Raw genomic sequence first — 15609 nt, forward strand, 5'->3', positions numbered from 1 at the left:
AAAATATGTACATTTAGGGGTGCCCGGGTGGCTCAGTTGGTTAAGCGTCCATTTTCAGCTCAGCTCATGATCTCACAGTTCTTGGGTCCGAGCCCCGCATCGGGCTCTGTGCTGACAGCTCAGAGCCTAGAGCCTCCTTCAGATTCTATGTCTCCGGCTCTCTGCCCCTCCCCCACTCGCACTCTGTCTCGTTCTCAAAAATAAACAAACATTAAAAAAATTAAAATATGTACATTTAACTCTCAGACCTGCTCAAGTTGTTTTTCTAGACTTTCCTGCACAGTGAATACTAAACTAGAAACATGGCATCTTAGAGCCCCAGGAAAGTAGCTCCTCTGGTCCAACTCCATTATTGCTGCTGAAAGGAAACTGAGGCCCAGGAAAGTTTAGCGATTTACTCAAAGGGTCTTTGTTGAAAAGAAATCATGTTGAAAGGCCAAACAGTTGCCTTGTTTTTTCAAGAATCCTTTTTCAGAGCTTCCCACAATACAGTGGGGAAGCAGGACGCTTTGATCTAAAGGGCCCACGATTAGGATCCCTGAAACATCCATCCAGAAAGCCTACTTCAGCTTGCTGTGTTCTTCTGCAGAGATTTATTCCTGCCCCCTCCTGAGGATGCTGTGTCCCGCAGCCTCAGACATGAAGAATGAGACAAATAAAACCAATTTCCACAGAAGCCATAATGTAGAAAATACTGCTTCTTTTCCCCTGCCAAATCAAACAATTGAGCCTGCTTCCCCTATAAATCCTCCCCCCTTGTGGCATCGCGGCATTCATCTGACAAATGTTTATTGGAGACCTACTTTGTGTCAGGCACTCTACTCAGCAGTGGCCTGCATTTATTAGCATCAATGCTTTAGGATTAATAATAAAAGTTTCTATCTAATAAAAGTCTCTTCTTTAAATGTGGTAGAAAAACCCATCAGCTGCCTTCATTGTAAAATAGCAAGCAGTTGTTCAAGTAAATAAAATGGCCTCTGGAAAACATGTTCTGATTCCTAAAAACATTTTAAGGAACAAAATAGAGCATTTTAAGGTGGAAGCAATGAAGAAAATAAATTTAATTAATTGGCTAATTAACATAACTAAAGGCACCCAGGTGTGTTCTGTATGTCTGTAAGCATCAGCACCGGATGGTGGGAGAGGAGGACTACTTGGGGAGAGCAGCAAGAGCCTGGGTCATACAAAGGACCAATTGAATTGCATTACTTGGTACTTTGCCTATACAAGACAAACTACTCCCTATGTTGATGTGACCAAATGTTAGGGAGTGGAGTGAGACAGTAAAAAAAGGAGACTAGGTAAAGGGTAGGACACTTGGGTTCAAGTCCCAGTGGCTCCAATATGATATTTGTGAACTTTACAAGTCACTAAATCACTCTAAGCCCCAATATCTTAAAAACAAACCGGGCCTGGGTGGCTCAGTGGGTTAAGCATCTGACTCTTGATTTTGGCTCAGGTCACGATCTCATGGTTCATGAGATTGAGCCCTGAGTAGGGCTCTGCACTGAGGACACAGAGCCTCCTTGGGATTCTTTCTCTCCTCTCTCCTCTCTCTCTCTGTCCCTCCCCCGCTCACATACTCTCTCTCTCTCTCTGTCAAAATAAATAAACAAACACTTAAAAAACAAATAAACAGGGGTGCCTGGGTGGCTCAGTCGATTGAGTGTCTGACTTCTGGTCAGGTCATGATCTCATGGTTCATGAGATCAAGCCCCATGTCGGGCTCTGTGCTGACAGCCCAGAGCCTGGAGTCTGCTTCAGATTCTGTGTCTCCCTCTCTCTCTACCCCTCCCCCACTCACGCTCTGTCCTTCTCTGTCTCTCAAAAATGAATAAACATTAAAAATAATTTTTTTAACAAAAAGTCAGGGGAAAAGGCAATCTGGAATGGGGGAAATATTTGCAAATTATATATCTGATTAAGGGTTAATATCCAGAATACAAACACACACACACACACACACACACACACACACACACACACACACATACACACACACTCCTACAGAGTTTAAAGAACTCAAATAACAACAAACCAGATTTTAAAATTGTCAAAGGACTTCATTAGACATTTCTCCAAAGATATACAAATGGCCAACAAGCATATGAAAAGATGCTCAGCATCACTAATCATTAGGGAAACGCATATCAAAACCACACCCATTAGAAATAACAAGTGTTAACAAGGATGTGGTAAAATTGGAACACTTGTGAACTCTTGGTGGGAATGCAAATGGTAGAGCTCTGTGGAAAACAGTATAGTGGTTCCTTACAAAATTAAAAATAGAATTATCAGGGGCGCCTGGGTGGCTCAGTCGGTTAAGCTCCGACTTCAGCTTGGGTCATGGTCTCGCAGTCCGTGAGTTCGAGCCCCGCGTCGGGCTCTGTGCTGACCGCTCAGAGCCTGGAGCCTGTTTCAGATTCTGTGTCTCCCTCTCTCTCTGCCCCTCCCCCATTCATGCTGTGTCTCTCTCTGTCTCAAAAATAAATAAACGTTAAAAAAAAATTAAAAAAAAATAGAATTATCATATGATTCCACTTCTGGGTGTATACCCAAGAAAAGTGAAAGCAGGGACTCGAACAGATATTTGTATGCTCATGTTCATAGCAGCATTATTCACAATATCCAAAAAGTAAAACTAATCCAAGTAGAAATCAACAGATGGATAGATAAACAAAATCTGGTATATACATGCAGTGGAATATTATTCAGCCTAAAAAAGGAAGGAAATTCTGATGCATGCTATATAACATCAATGAACCTTGAAGACATTATGCTACATGAAATAAGCCAGTCATAAAAGGACAAATACTTACAATTCCACTCGTATGGGGGCTCAGAGTTGTCAAATTCATAGAGACAGAAAACAGAATGGTGGCAGCCAGGAAATAGGGGAAGGGCAGAACAGGGAGTTACCGTTTAATGGGTGTGGAGTTTCAGTTTGGGAAAATTAAAAAAGATCTAGAAATGAAGGGTGGTAATGGCTACCCAGTAATGTGAATGTACTTAATGCCACTGAATTGCACACATGGAAATGGTTAAAATGGCAAATTTTGTGCTATGGATATCTAACCACAATTTTTTTAAAAAAAGAGTCAGGAGAACAATATCTGCCTGGAATATCTCACAGAGTTGTTATGCAATCAGACCTGAGGCCTTGTACAAGAAGTTAATAGTAATGAGGACCTAGAACTAGTTCCCCCATTTGATACGGTAAGGAGCCCCAGACCAGAATTTCAAGTCACAGCAGTGCCTACCATTCTGTGTACTCAATTCCTCATAGAACTACTGCAGTCAGCTCCAGCACCCTGTGTCCCATTCCTTCCACACCTCTGACTGAAATTCACCTGCGCCTCAGACTCAGCTGCCACCAATAGCACCCTCCTCTAGTGCTGCCCCAATCATCCTGCTTATGGCCCAGGGCCCCCCACCTGTACCGATGCCTCCTCTCTTCCCACAGGCAAACGACCAAAAGTGTAAGGGAGTTAACATCTGCAAAGCAACCCTCAATCGGTGCCAAACAGGTCCAGTGGATTCATGCTCCAGAATCCTGTCCTTCCAAGCAGAGAAGTCCAATAGATATTCTGAATGATTATCAGGAGGTGCTACAGAAGAGGCAATGCAACCCCACTGCCTAAAGCTAGCAACCTTACTAGGACACCGCACAGGAACGCTACCCCTTCCCTGAAGTCACGTCCCAGATAAACTGCCTGAAACCAAAACCATATCTCAGTCAGTTAAACATCCAACTCTTGATTTCAGCTCAGGTCATGATCCCACAGTTCATGAGTTCAAGCCCTGCACCAGGCTCTGAGCTGACAGTGAGGAGCCTGCTTAGGGTAGTCTCTCTCCCTCTCTCTCTGCCCCTCCCCTGCTTGCTCTCTATCTCTCTCTTAAAATAAAAATAAAAATAAACCCTAAACAAAAATCATTATGATCTGTGCTTTATATTAATTTCTTTAATATTTTATAGCTTACCATTTTTAAAATATAAGCAGTTGGTAGTTGTGTTCTAAAGTATGTTTACAAACTTATGAATACTTTGAGACTTGAAATACATTCTCCTACTTCAGAATGTGATTGGGTTCCCAGCAATATAAGGACAAGAAGCCCCACTGTAGGTAGGAGAACAACAGAACAGAGAACAGTTTCAGCTTTCATCCCAACTATACAGGGGCTAATACAAGCACCCAGCTGTATAAAACTTAACCATGGGGGTGGGGGCGCCTGGGTGGTTTTGTCAGTTAAGTGTCTGACTTAGGCTCCGGTCATGATCTCACGGTTTGTGGGTTCGAGTCCTACATCGGGCTCTGTGCTGTCAGACCAGAGCCTGCTTCAGATCCTCTGTCTCCCTCTCTCTGCCCCTCCCCAGCTCATTCTCATTCTCTAGGATAAAAAAGAATAACTCTTCTGTCACCCCCAGAGGAAGATTATTAGAGACTCAAAGTGAAGAAGCAAACTAAGATTCACTTTATTTCAGAAGAAAATAAGACTGGATGAGTGATGCTGTTTCAAGATTTAACTTCTTTAGGGCTTTTTGCTTTCTATAGCATAACAAACCAACTCCAGAGCCATGTGACCCAACATGGGATGAAAGTGAAGGGATTGCCTTAAAAAGCAGCTATTAGAAGGAAAAGGAGAGGAAGAGCAGAAATTCCAAGTGATGACCTTGAGAGGAGTAGAGGAGTTCTGGAGCTCCTGCCAAGGTCATTGGGCAAGAGTGGCCATTCTTTTTTTTTTATTTAAAAAAAATTTTTTTTTCAACGTTTATTTATTTTTGAGACAGAGAGAGTCAGAGCATGAACAGGGGAGGGGCAGAGAGAGAGGGAGACACGGAATCTGAAACAGGCTGCAGGCTCTGAGCGGTCAGCACAGAGCCCGATGCAGGGCTCGAACTCACAGGCCGTGAGATCATGACCTGAGCCGAAGTCGGACACCCAAACGACCAAGCCACCCGGGCGCCCCAAGAGCGGCCATTCTTTTGTCAGTCAGTTGCTGCCTAATTTCTTCTGGCTGATTTAACAAGTATTTACTGAGAGCCAGGCACTGTGCTATGTTTTCATCCAATAATTATTACTTACTTTCACCTGAAATAGACAATAGGCTTTCCATTAATAATTGTTGAGCAAGTGAAAAATAATAGCAAGTACAAAAGTATCATTTATTTAGAACTTCTGTATCCCTAGAGTGCTGATTCACAGGGGCACATGTACCCCAATGTTTATAGCAGTGCTTTCAACAATAGCCAAATTATGGAAAAATCCTAAATGTCCATCAACTGATGACTGGATAAAGAAGATGTGGTTTATATATACGATGGAATACTACTTGGCAATAAGAAAGAATGAAATCATGCCATTTGCAGCAATGTGGATGGAACTGGACGGTATTATGCTGAATGAAATAAGTCAGCCAGAGAAGGACAGATATCATATGTTTTCACTCATATGTGGATCTTGAGGAACTTAACAGAAGACCATGGGGGAAGGGAAGGGGGGAAAAAACACAGAGAGGGAAGAAGGCAAACCACAAGAGACTCTTAAATACAGAGAACAAACTGAGGGTGGATGAGGGGGTGGGGGAGAGGGGAAAATGGGTGATGGGCATTGATGAGGGCACCTGTTGGGATGAGCACTGGGTGTCGTATGTAAGCGACGAACCACAGGAATCTACCCCAAAAACCAAGAGCACACTTTACACACTGTATGTTAGCCAATTTGACAATAAATTATATTATTTTTATGTGTATAATTTATTGTCAAATTGGTTTCCATACAACACCCAGTGTTCATCCCAACAGGTGCCCTCCTCAATGCCCATCACCCACTTTCCCCTCCCTCCCACCCCCCATCAACCCTCAGTTTGTTCTCAGTAACAACAAACTATATTTTAAAAAAAAGAACTTCTGTATCCCTGCACTTTATATAAATTATGAAACTTGGAGAGTAACTCTCATCTACAGTTAAAACCTTCCTCAAGTAACATGCAAAGGGAACGAAATAAAGCCCCAAGCCCAGCCCTGTGGGGCAAGAATGAAATGATTTCAGGTAGTCTGTTGTTACATTCCTATGCATCCTCACGTCCTTACATAACTGGCTCAGAATCCCCCAGCTCAGAAATTAAGAAATGAAAGCCAGGCATTTCTCATGTGGCTGCAATGGTTCCAGTGCACCAGCTCAACCTGGTATATTGCTTTTGCCCTTGTCTTTCCACAATCTAGTCTCAACAAGCAACCAGAGTAAGGCTTCTCAAATGTACATCAGTTGAGTGTGGGCTGGACTTAGTGACTAGCTTCCAAAGAATAAGGAATAGAAAGGGGAAAATATTAAGTAATAGTGGAGAAACCCACCCGAATCCACATGAACCAAGTGACCAGGCTAGCATCACTTCCCCAGCTGGATATCGGGTGGCCCTGATAGGTTGTAAGGAAAAGAGCACTTCACTTCTTTAGTATTCTTTCCCTCTAATCATAAGGGAAACACCAGACAAATCTAGACTGAGAGACGGTCTACAAAATACCTGATCAGTACTCCCCAAAATTGTCAAGGTCACTAAAAACGAGGATATATTGAGAAATTGTCACAGATAAGAGGACATGAAGGAGGCATTAAGAACTAAATGCCATGAGGTATCCTGGATTGGATTCTGGAACAGGAAAAGGACATTAATGGAAAAACTGGTGAAAACTTTTTGAAGTCTGGAGTTTAGTTAATAGGAGTATACCAATGTTGGTTTCTCAGTTTCAAGAAAAGCACCACAGTAATGTAAGATAATAACATCAGGAGAAACTGAAACTGGGTAAGTCAGCCTGCTTTTAGAAATCCTCATAGCTAAGTTATAAAGACCTCTGTGCTCTTATTAGGACCTAGATGATTAGGATGAAAAGATGAATTACCTTTACTATCTTTACAACTTTTTAAAACTAATTTTTAAAAATTTTATTTTAGAGGGGCACCTTGGTGGCTCAATCGGTTAAGTGTCTGACTTTGGCTCAGGTCATGATCTCACGGTTTGTGAGTTCGAGCCTTGTGTTGGGCTCTGTGCTGACAATTCAGAACCTGGAGCCTGCTTCAGTTTCTGTCTTCCTCTCTCTCTGTCCCTCCCTGGCTTGTGCTCTGTCTCTTATTTTTGAGAGAGAGAGCACAAGTGAGGGAGAGGGGCAGAGGGAGAGAGAGACAGACAGTGGGGCGGGGAGGGAGGGAGAGAATCTTTAAAAATTTTTTTTTATTTTTAATGTTTCCTTATTTTTGAGAGAGAGAGAGAGAGAGTGCAACCAGGGGATGGGCAGAGAGAGAGGGAGACACAAAATCCAAGGCAGACTCCAGGCTGTCAGCTTAGAGCATGATGTGGGGCTTGAACTCACAAACTGTGAGATCATGACCTGAGCCAAAGTCAGACGCCCAGTCGACTGAGCTGCCCAGGCACCCCGAGGGAGGGAGAGAATTTTAAGCAGTCTCCATGCTCAGTGTGGAGCTATCATGGGGCTCAATCTCATGACCTTGGGATCATGACCTGAGGTGAAGTCAAGAGTCAGACACTCAACCAACCGAGCCACCCAGCTGCTCCTGCAACTTTTCTATAAACCTAAAACTATTTCAAAATAAAAACCATATTTTTTAAAACAAAAGAAAAAAACATAACGGTGGGGAAAATCTTGCAACGGCCTCCAGCTTATGCAGGGCAAATGCCAAGTCCCTACAGGGGCCCCCTTGGCCCTATTTAAAGTTGCAACACCCTTCTTCCTTTTTTGAGAGAGAGAGAGACAGAGAGTACAAGCGGGGAAGGGGGCAGAGGGAAAGAGAGAATCTCAAGCAGGTTCCATGCCCAGCACAGAGCCCCATGCAGAGCTCAATGCCATGATGGTGAGGTCATGACCTGAGCCAAAATCAAGAGTCAAGTGCTTAACCGACTGAGCCACCAGGCGCCCCTTTTTTCCTTTTCTTTCTTCCTTTCTTTCCTTTTCTTTTCTTTCTTTCGACATCCTTCTTGACATGACCTACTCCCCATCACTGGTTTATTTTTCTACAGAGCATTATTTAATCTTTCCTGACCTGTATATAACATATTCATTTCGGGTGTCATCTGTCTCCTATCTCTACTCACACCCCTCCACACACACACACCAGAATGTAAACACCAGGACAGCAGGAAATGTGGCATCTTTTGTTCATCAGGGAGAATAAAGTAGGACTCAATAATTATTTGCTGAAGAAATTAAGGAGTGCATGGGTCAATCAATCTCTACCTGAAAAACATTATAACTCTAGAACTCACTTTTGATTAAGTTCAAAACTAAAATGATTAAGTGGAGAAAGCAAATGAATATTGATGATGCAGAGTTAACTTGTCTTCTAGATTTACTAGGTAGATATTTATTCAAATATATGAAATAACATAGGTGGAAGCTGTTCATTTCAGTTTGAAGTGGCAAAGCATGGAAATAATGTTATTACCAATCAATAGGGATAGATGAAATAAATCCTTCCATATTGTACAATAAAATATTAGGCCATTAAGAAAAGAAGAAGCTCCTTGTCTATTAATGTGAAATGATTGAGAAGGTAGGTTTTTAGGTTAATAAAAAAAAAAAAAAAGCAAGATAGCAACAGTGCTCTACTGGTTGGTTAAATTGGGGGGGGGGCAAAAAATGTTTATACATATTTGTTGTATGTGCATAAAATATTTCTGAATAGACCCCAAAAACTGGAACATTGGTTGACTGGAGGAATCGGGTACCTGAAGGACAGGATGCCCTTTTTTAATTTTTGAATTTTGGACCAAGTGAATGTCTTATCTATTTTAATTAACTCATTAATTAAAACGAAATTAACTTTTGAAAAATGGATTTTTATACATTATGCAATACTGATGTAACAGTCATTTAAAAATAAAATGAAACCGACACCCTGAAATAGCGTTTTAATTTTTTCTTTTTGTTTATTCTGGATCATGCTGGTAGACTTAATCTCATTAACAATTAATGACCTTTTGAATTTTGGGTACCGTACGTATATATTAAGTACTGAATTTATTTTTCAAAATGGATTACTTTTATAATAAGAAAACAATCAGAGTTAATTTTGTCTGCCTGAATCATTCCCTACAACCAGTAAAATGACTGTATTCAAAATTCAGACTGGCTTATTTTAAAGTTTGTTTGTTTGTTTATTGAGAGAGAGAGAGAGAGAGAGAGAGAGAGAATCCCAAGCAGGCTCCACACTGTCAGCACAGAGACCGGCTTGGGCTAGGGACTCAGCGCTCAATCTCACAATCCATGAGATCATGACCTAAACTGAAATCAAGTCAGATGTTTAACCAACTGAACCACCCACACACCTCTAGACTGGCTTATTTTAGACTTTTTAGTTTATTTAGTTTATTGGGCTTTTTGTAGGATATACAAAAGTCCAAGAAGCTGTTTTATGTCAATTTTCTCTGTTTTTAATTTTTATTTGAGTGCAAGATACATACAAATAACAGTGTGTATTCATAAAGGTACAACTTAGTGAATAGTCATAAGGTGAACACGCTTAGGTACACAACACTAAGATTTAAAAAAAAAAAAAAAAAAAAAAAAAAAAAAAAGACCATTACCAGCATCCCAAAAGCATCCCAACCTCATTCCCTTCTTGTCACTCTTCCCTCCCCAGAGAGTAATCAATACTGTGACTTCTAAGAGGAAAGCTTAGTTTCTCCTGTTTTTGTACATTATATAAATTTAATCTTATCGTATTGCCTTTTCATGTCTGGTTTCTCTTACTCGACACCATTGGTAAGATTCATGCATATGTCCGCATGGAGTTATAAGTGAATTTGTTCACACTGCACGTAGCATTCCATTGTGTAACTACATCACAATTCATTGATCGATTCCATCACTGATAAGTGTTTGGGTAGTTTTCAGTTTGGGCCATTTATGAATGGGTTGCTATAAACAATCATGGAAGCGCTTTTTGAGGAAAACTTACATACCAACCAGGAGTGGAAGTGCTTGATGTAGATACGTGCAGCTCTAAAAGATACTACCAAACAATTTTTTCTAAGCAGTTGTACCAATTTATACTCCTACCAACAGTGGTGAGAGTACCGGGGGCTCTTCATCTGCCCTAGCAGCTCATATTTTTTATTTCAGCTTTTCTGGTACATGTGTACTGGTATCATTGGAAAGTGTACCATATATATATTTTTTAATTCTTTAAGCTAAGTTATAAGTACCAAAAAAGTTGAAACTAGAGAAGTGGAAGTTAGAGAGAAACTTATTTTTTATACATGCCCTTTTTTACTCTTTGGCGTTCTTATTGTACGTGTATGTTAAGCTGAAAAATACAGTATATTACTATATTCTTGAGGTTCAGAAGCTAGTGGGTGATGCCAATTTTGCTACTTAGAAACATGTTATTGGAGCACCTGGGTGGCTCAGTCAATTGAGCATCCAGCTCTTGATTTTGGTTCAGGTCATGCATGATCTCACGGTCATGGGTTTGCATCAGGCTCTGTGCTGACAGTGTGGAGCCTGCTTGGGATTCTCTCTCCCTCTCTGTCTCTTTGCCTTTCTCTCTCTCTCTATTCCAAACTAAATAAATAAACTTTGGGGGCACCTGGGTGGCTCAGTCAGTTGAGCCTCTGACCGGTTCAGGTCATGATTTCACGGTTTGTGAGCTTGAGCCCCATGTCGGGCTCTGTGCTGGCAGCTCAGAGCCTGAAGCCTATTTCAGATTCTGTGTCTCCCTCTCTCTCTGACCCTCCCCTGCTCACTCTCTCTCTCTCTCTTTCTCCCTCCCTCTCTCTCTCAAAAATAAGCATTTAAAAAAATGGTAATAATAAAAAAAATAAAAGTAGATTTAAAATAAATAAATTTTAAAATCTTGAAAGAAAAAAGAAATATGTTGTGATTGTCTAACCCTTCCCTGGGCTGGACACCTTATCTCATACCACCACAACCAGCAATGTGGTGTGATATCCCCCACAGGTTCTAAACCAGGACATGGGATTGAAATCAGGAGCTACATACTCGAGTTGACATACTACAAAGACATCCTGTGGCAGCCCCATGAGAAAAAGGGGATCTGTAGCCTTTACTCCACCTTTTCCCATTCAAAGAGGTAGTTCATCTTTCAGTAGGTCACAAAGATGACAGAAACCAAGGTTTGATGGATCATCTCAGGAAATCGTGGCTTCTCTTCTCTGAAACCCGTTGAAAATAATAAAGTTTCCGAGTGACTGGACAACCCAAGGGTTGGACACAATCCTGAAGTCATGGTGTATTTGTGGGAGATGATCTGCGCAGGGCAGACCATTTGCTGTTGATGACAAATTATACATCCAGTGAATCTGAACTTCTCCTGACAAGAAAAGGGACCTCTGTGTTGGGTCAAGTGAGTGTGTGGTGGTAGGGGGTGGGGAGAGGGCAGGCATGAACTGGATGAGGTTGTAAAGAGTTGGGAAGACGTTTAGAAAATCAGTTTACTGAAAATGAAATATAGAGTAGCTCTGGAGAGTGTGACCTTTGGCTTCATCCTGCATAGGCTAAAACCCTCCTCCCAGCTCCATGCTTACTATTGACGTGATCTTGGGAAAGTCACCATTTAGTCTACGCGTCTTAATATTGTCATCAGTAAAATGGGGATGGCAAAGTCCCCATCCCCTAGGGTTATTATGAAGGTTAGTTACATAATGCCTCTGAAGCACTTAGCACAGCTAACTCCATATAATAGGTGCCCAAAAAGTTACAGTTATCTAGGTGCTGTTTTGTTTGTTTGTTTGTTTTTTAAAGGCACATGACTGCAGAAGAGAGTGTTAAAGGAAAAGCTTAAGAGAAGAGAGAGGGGTGCCTGGTGGCTTAGTAGGTTAAGCATTTGACTTCAGCTCAGATCTTGATCTCAGGGTCTGTGAGTTGGAGCCCCACATCAGGCATCCCTACTTCAGATCCTCTGTCCCCTCTCTCTCTGCCTCTCCCCCAACCGACCCCCACTGCACCCCTACTCTCTCTCTCTCAAAAATAAGTAAACATTAAAAAGAGAGAAAGAGAGAAGAGAGAAAATTTCAGAGCTAGAAAGAAAACTTGGGGTGGGATTACCATGCTGGAAGGATAGTGTGGGAAACTGGGTGTGTCCAGAGTTCACAGGAACATTGGCTGGAGGACTCTTCTGTGGGAACCAGAAGACTCTGTACAAGCTGGCCCGTCCACCAGTGCTGAGACAAACATTTTTACTTGTGGTGGAAGGAAGCCCTGAATAGTCTAGGAAAAAAACAAAATAGAGATACTCTGCTGTATCTCCAGAAAGTAGAAAGGGGCTAAAGTTGGAGGGCACACACAGGAGCCAGATGAACTTTCTGAGCCAACCTAAGGGAATGCTTAATGACCACGAGGGGGAAGGCAGAGGGAGCACCGTGGGAAGAGGCTATTTTGTGCTCTAGTATATGCAAAGCTAAGTTTATGCCAAGCCTACTGCAAAATGAAAACAAAAACAAAGTGAAAAGTCACCTAGTTTCAACTTGAATTTTGCATATGAATAAACCAAGGCTCTTAAAAAGGGGATAATTGTGTGAGGTGATTTGGTATGCCTGGTGTGTTGTGTGTGGCCATTTCCCAGGCCAGAGGGAATGAAGTAGTACCAGAAAACGTGAAGTGAGGCAAGTCTGTGCACCGGGGGGGAGAGGGTTGTAGATGAAAAACCCACCACCACCATCCCTTTATTTTGATCCTGGGCAGTGGCAACAGAAAATAGCTGGGGGTTACTAGCCATGGAAAAATAGGAATGAAAGTAAAATCTTCAATTTGGGGGCCATTTGGGAGAGTTCAAACTGAAGGACATCTCATAAATCTTTAATAACCCCAACTATACCTTCTATTGACAGCAGGAGTTGAAAATTCAAATGCCTTCAAGATAAGGTGACTATGTGAACAAGAAGAGAATAGGAATGTGGGGCGGACTTGCAGACAGGAAGGCTCTACATAAAGGAACTTCCATTTTCTAAAAACACTGGCCTTGCCAAAGGAAACACAGAGGTTGGCTACAATTCCATGTCACCAGTTTGTAAACACTGTTCTCTACATGGTGTTAAAACATGACACATCTTCAAAGGCTTAAAGGCTAAATGCAACATTTTTACTCTAAAGCGACCTGAGAAAAGACGTTTCGTTTTGAAGACGATACCAAGTGAATGGAAAATGAAAAGTCCTCACATTTTCCCATCTACATATCGATAAAGGGGACAGTTTAACTCTTACATGAGATGGTTTCTATCTCCCGCTTGGAAAAAAAGGAGATATCCTGTAGCTCCAGCGGCAAGCATAGTGTTTGAAACATTGTATGAATGAAACATTTAAAGGTTTATTAAATGAACAAATGGGGTTACAAGTAAAGCAAAGCACCAGCAGAAGACAGACAGCCTCTCTTTGGAAGTCATAAAACTCAGGAGGGTGGATCTTCAGCTCTAACCCTCCTTCTTCCCTTCAGGATTTATTTTTAACCCCAAATGAGCTTGTAAAAGGCCAAAGACTTCACTATTATGACCTTCGTCATCTCATGGCTCTAGTAGGCAACAGAGGACATGGGCAGTCTCCCAAGAACAGTTATTACAGAACTCACTCCCCAGGTGGTATCCAAGCGGACTTAGTCCTTTGGGAATGGGGCAAAGGAACTTTAGACGTCATGCAGATAACTGCTGTACTTCCTAACTTCATGGTTCTTGAATGCAAAGTGGGGGTGCCCACCTCACAGAGTTGTAAGGAGTAAATAATATCGCATATGTAAAAGATGTAATGTAGCACCTGGTACATAGTAAACACCCAGTGAACTGTGGCTATTATTTATCTATTGTGGAAATAGTAGGCGAAGGCATTCTTTTTTTTTTTTTTTTTTTTTTTGTGAATGCATTCTTATTAACAGCCCTAAATGGGATGGGGGTGGAGAAGTAGGATAGCAAATTGTGAAGCTGTGGGGGAAAAAAAAAAATTTCAACAACTGCCCATAAATCATTTTGGAAAAGGTAGAGGTGGACAAATGTATAAATAACTAAAATGTCCTACATTTAAATGCAAATCCTTAGGTATATGTGTATATACTTAAATATATCCATAGAGTTCCTCTGGAACAATAGGGAAAGTGGTTACCTCCAGGAAGGGCTTGTACTGGGAATAGTAGCTGGGGAAAGACTAAAATTTTGCATTGTATCTCCATTATCTACTAAAAATTCGCAATTCATTTTTAAATTAAGTGCTAATGGTTTAAGATCTCTCCTAAATTTTGCTAAATTTGAAACCGTGTGAAATTGCGGAAGGCGGCTTTCGGCTTTTACTGTCAGAGCCCTGATACCGCCCCCTCGCGCCTGGTACCCGCCACTACAGCTACTCCCTGCAGCCACGGCCGGGCTCACCCTGAACCTGTATTTCTCCAATACTCATCAGGGTCCAACCATAAGTAGTTAATTCATTAACTAAACTATTAGCTTCTCAGACACTCCAATGCTTTAATGGTCGAAAATCTAAACACTGGGAAGGATGACTTTACCTCATTCCTCATTCTTGCTGGGCAACTGAAACATTCAATTATTTAAATTACAATATAAGCATCCATCATCCTTACATTTTTTCCCGTTTTAAACTCGACAATTAACACAAGAAAAAGGACTTTTCTACTTTCTCAATTGTATCTCAAGTGCACATCATTTTAAAAATTAAATTTCCATTAACTCATCATTTGCTACAATAATTTCCTTCTTTGCATGTGTTGAAATGGAAGTTACTGTTCCACATACAAAATTTCCTTATGTGCTTTTATTTGGGTAAAAGGTTCTGAACTCTGTTTCAGGATTTTTAACTCTGCTCTAGGATATTTACTGTGGTGGTGTACATTTGTTAAACTAATGCTTTTATTATTTTAAAATCTATGTGTTCTCAGTGTAGAGATATTTTGGGAAATACAACAAAGCATAATAAAATAAAAGCAAGCCCTAATTCCACCATCATCAGATAACTACTATTAACATTTCCATTTCCTCCCGGTTCTTCTAATACCTGTATGTCTTTACACACAATTTCGAACTGAATTTTGAAATGTCCAAGGTATATTTCCACTGTCATATATAGATGTTAAAAGTCTGTCCTGGTTATATATTGCAAAGATATTCTTACTAGAAAACTACTGTGTTATTAGGAACTGCACGGCATGTTTGGATATAATGGCAGAAGGTCATTTTGAACATACCCACTAATTCAGAGTTAGTATTAGACGTTCTGTAAATGCTATATTTGTATTCCGTTACATAACTCCCGGATGCATTTCGCCCAGATCACACCTCAGACTGAACTTCTTCCCCGGGCATCGCCTCCTCATTCAATAACCTTGTATCCTGGCCTTTGACAAATATTTGTGCATGAATGGAATTCTTAGGGGCCAACTCTGGTGACTTAAGTGGGTAACGGTGCATGATCCCAGACAAGAGAGAGATAAATCAGGGTCGGAACCCCTCGATGCGAGCGAGGGGGGTGTGGTGGGGGGGGGGGGTACCGTGCATTGGTAGGTTAGAAACCTGAGCGAGTGGCAACCTCGTTATTTTATTTTACTTGTCTGTTTGCTCACCTATTTGAGAGAACAATCTCGA

This window comes from Acinonyx jubatus, chromosome A1, assembly GCF_027475565.1.
Source record: "Acinonyx jubatus isolate Ajub_Pintada_27869175 chromosome A1, VMU_Ajub_asm_v1.0, whole genome shotgun sequence".
Taxonomy (NCBI): domain Eukaryota; kingdom Metazoa; phylum Chordata; class Mammalia; order Carnivora; family Felidae; genus Acinonyx; species Acinonyx jubatus.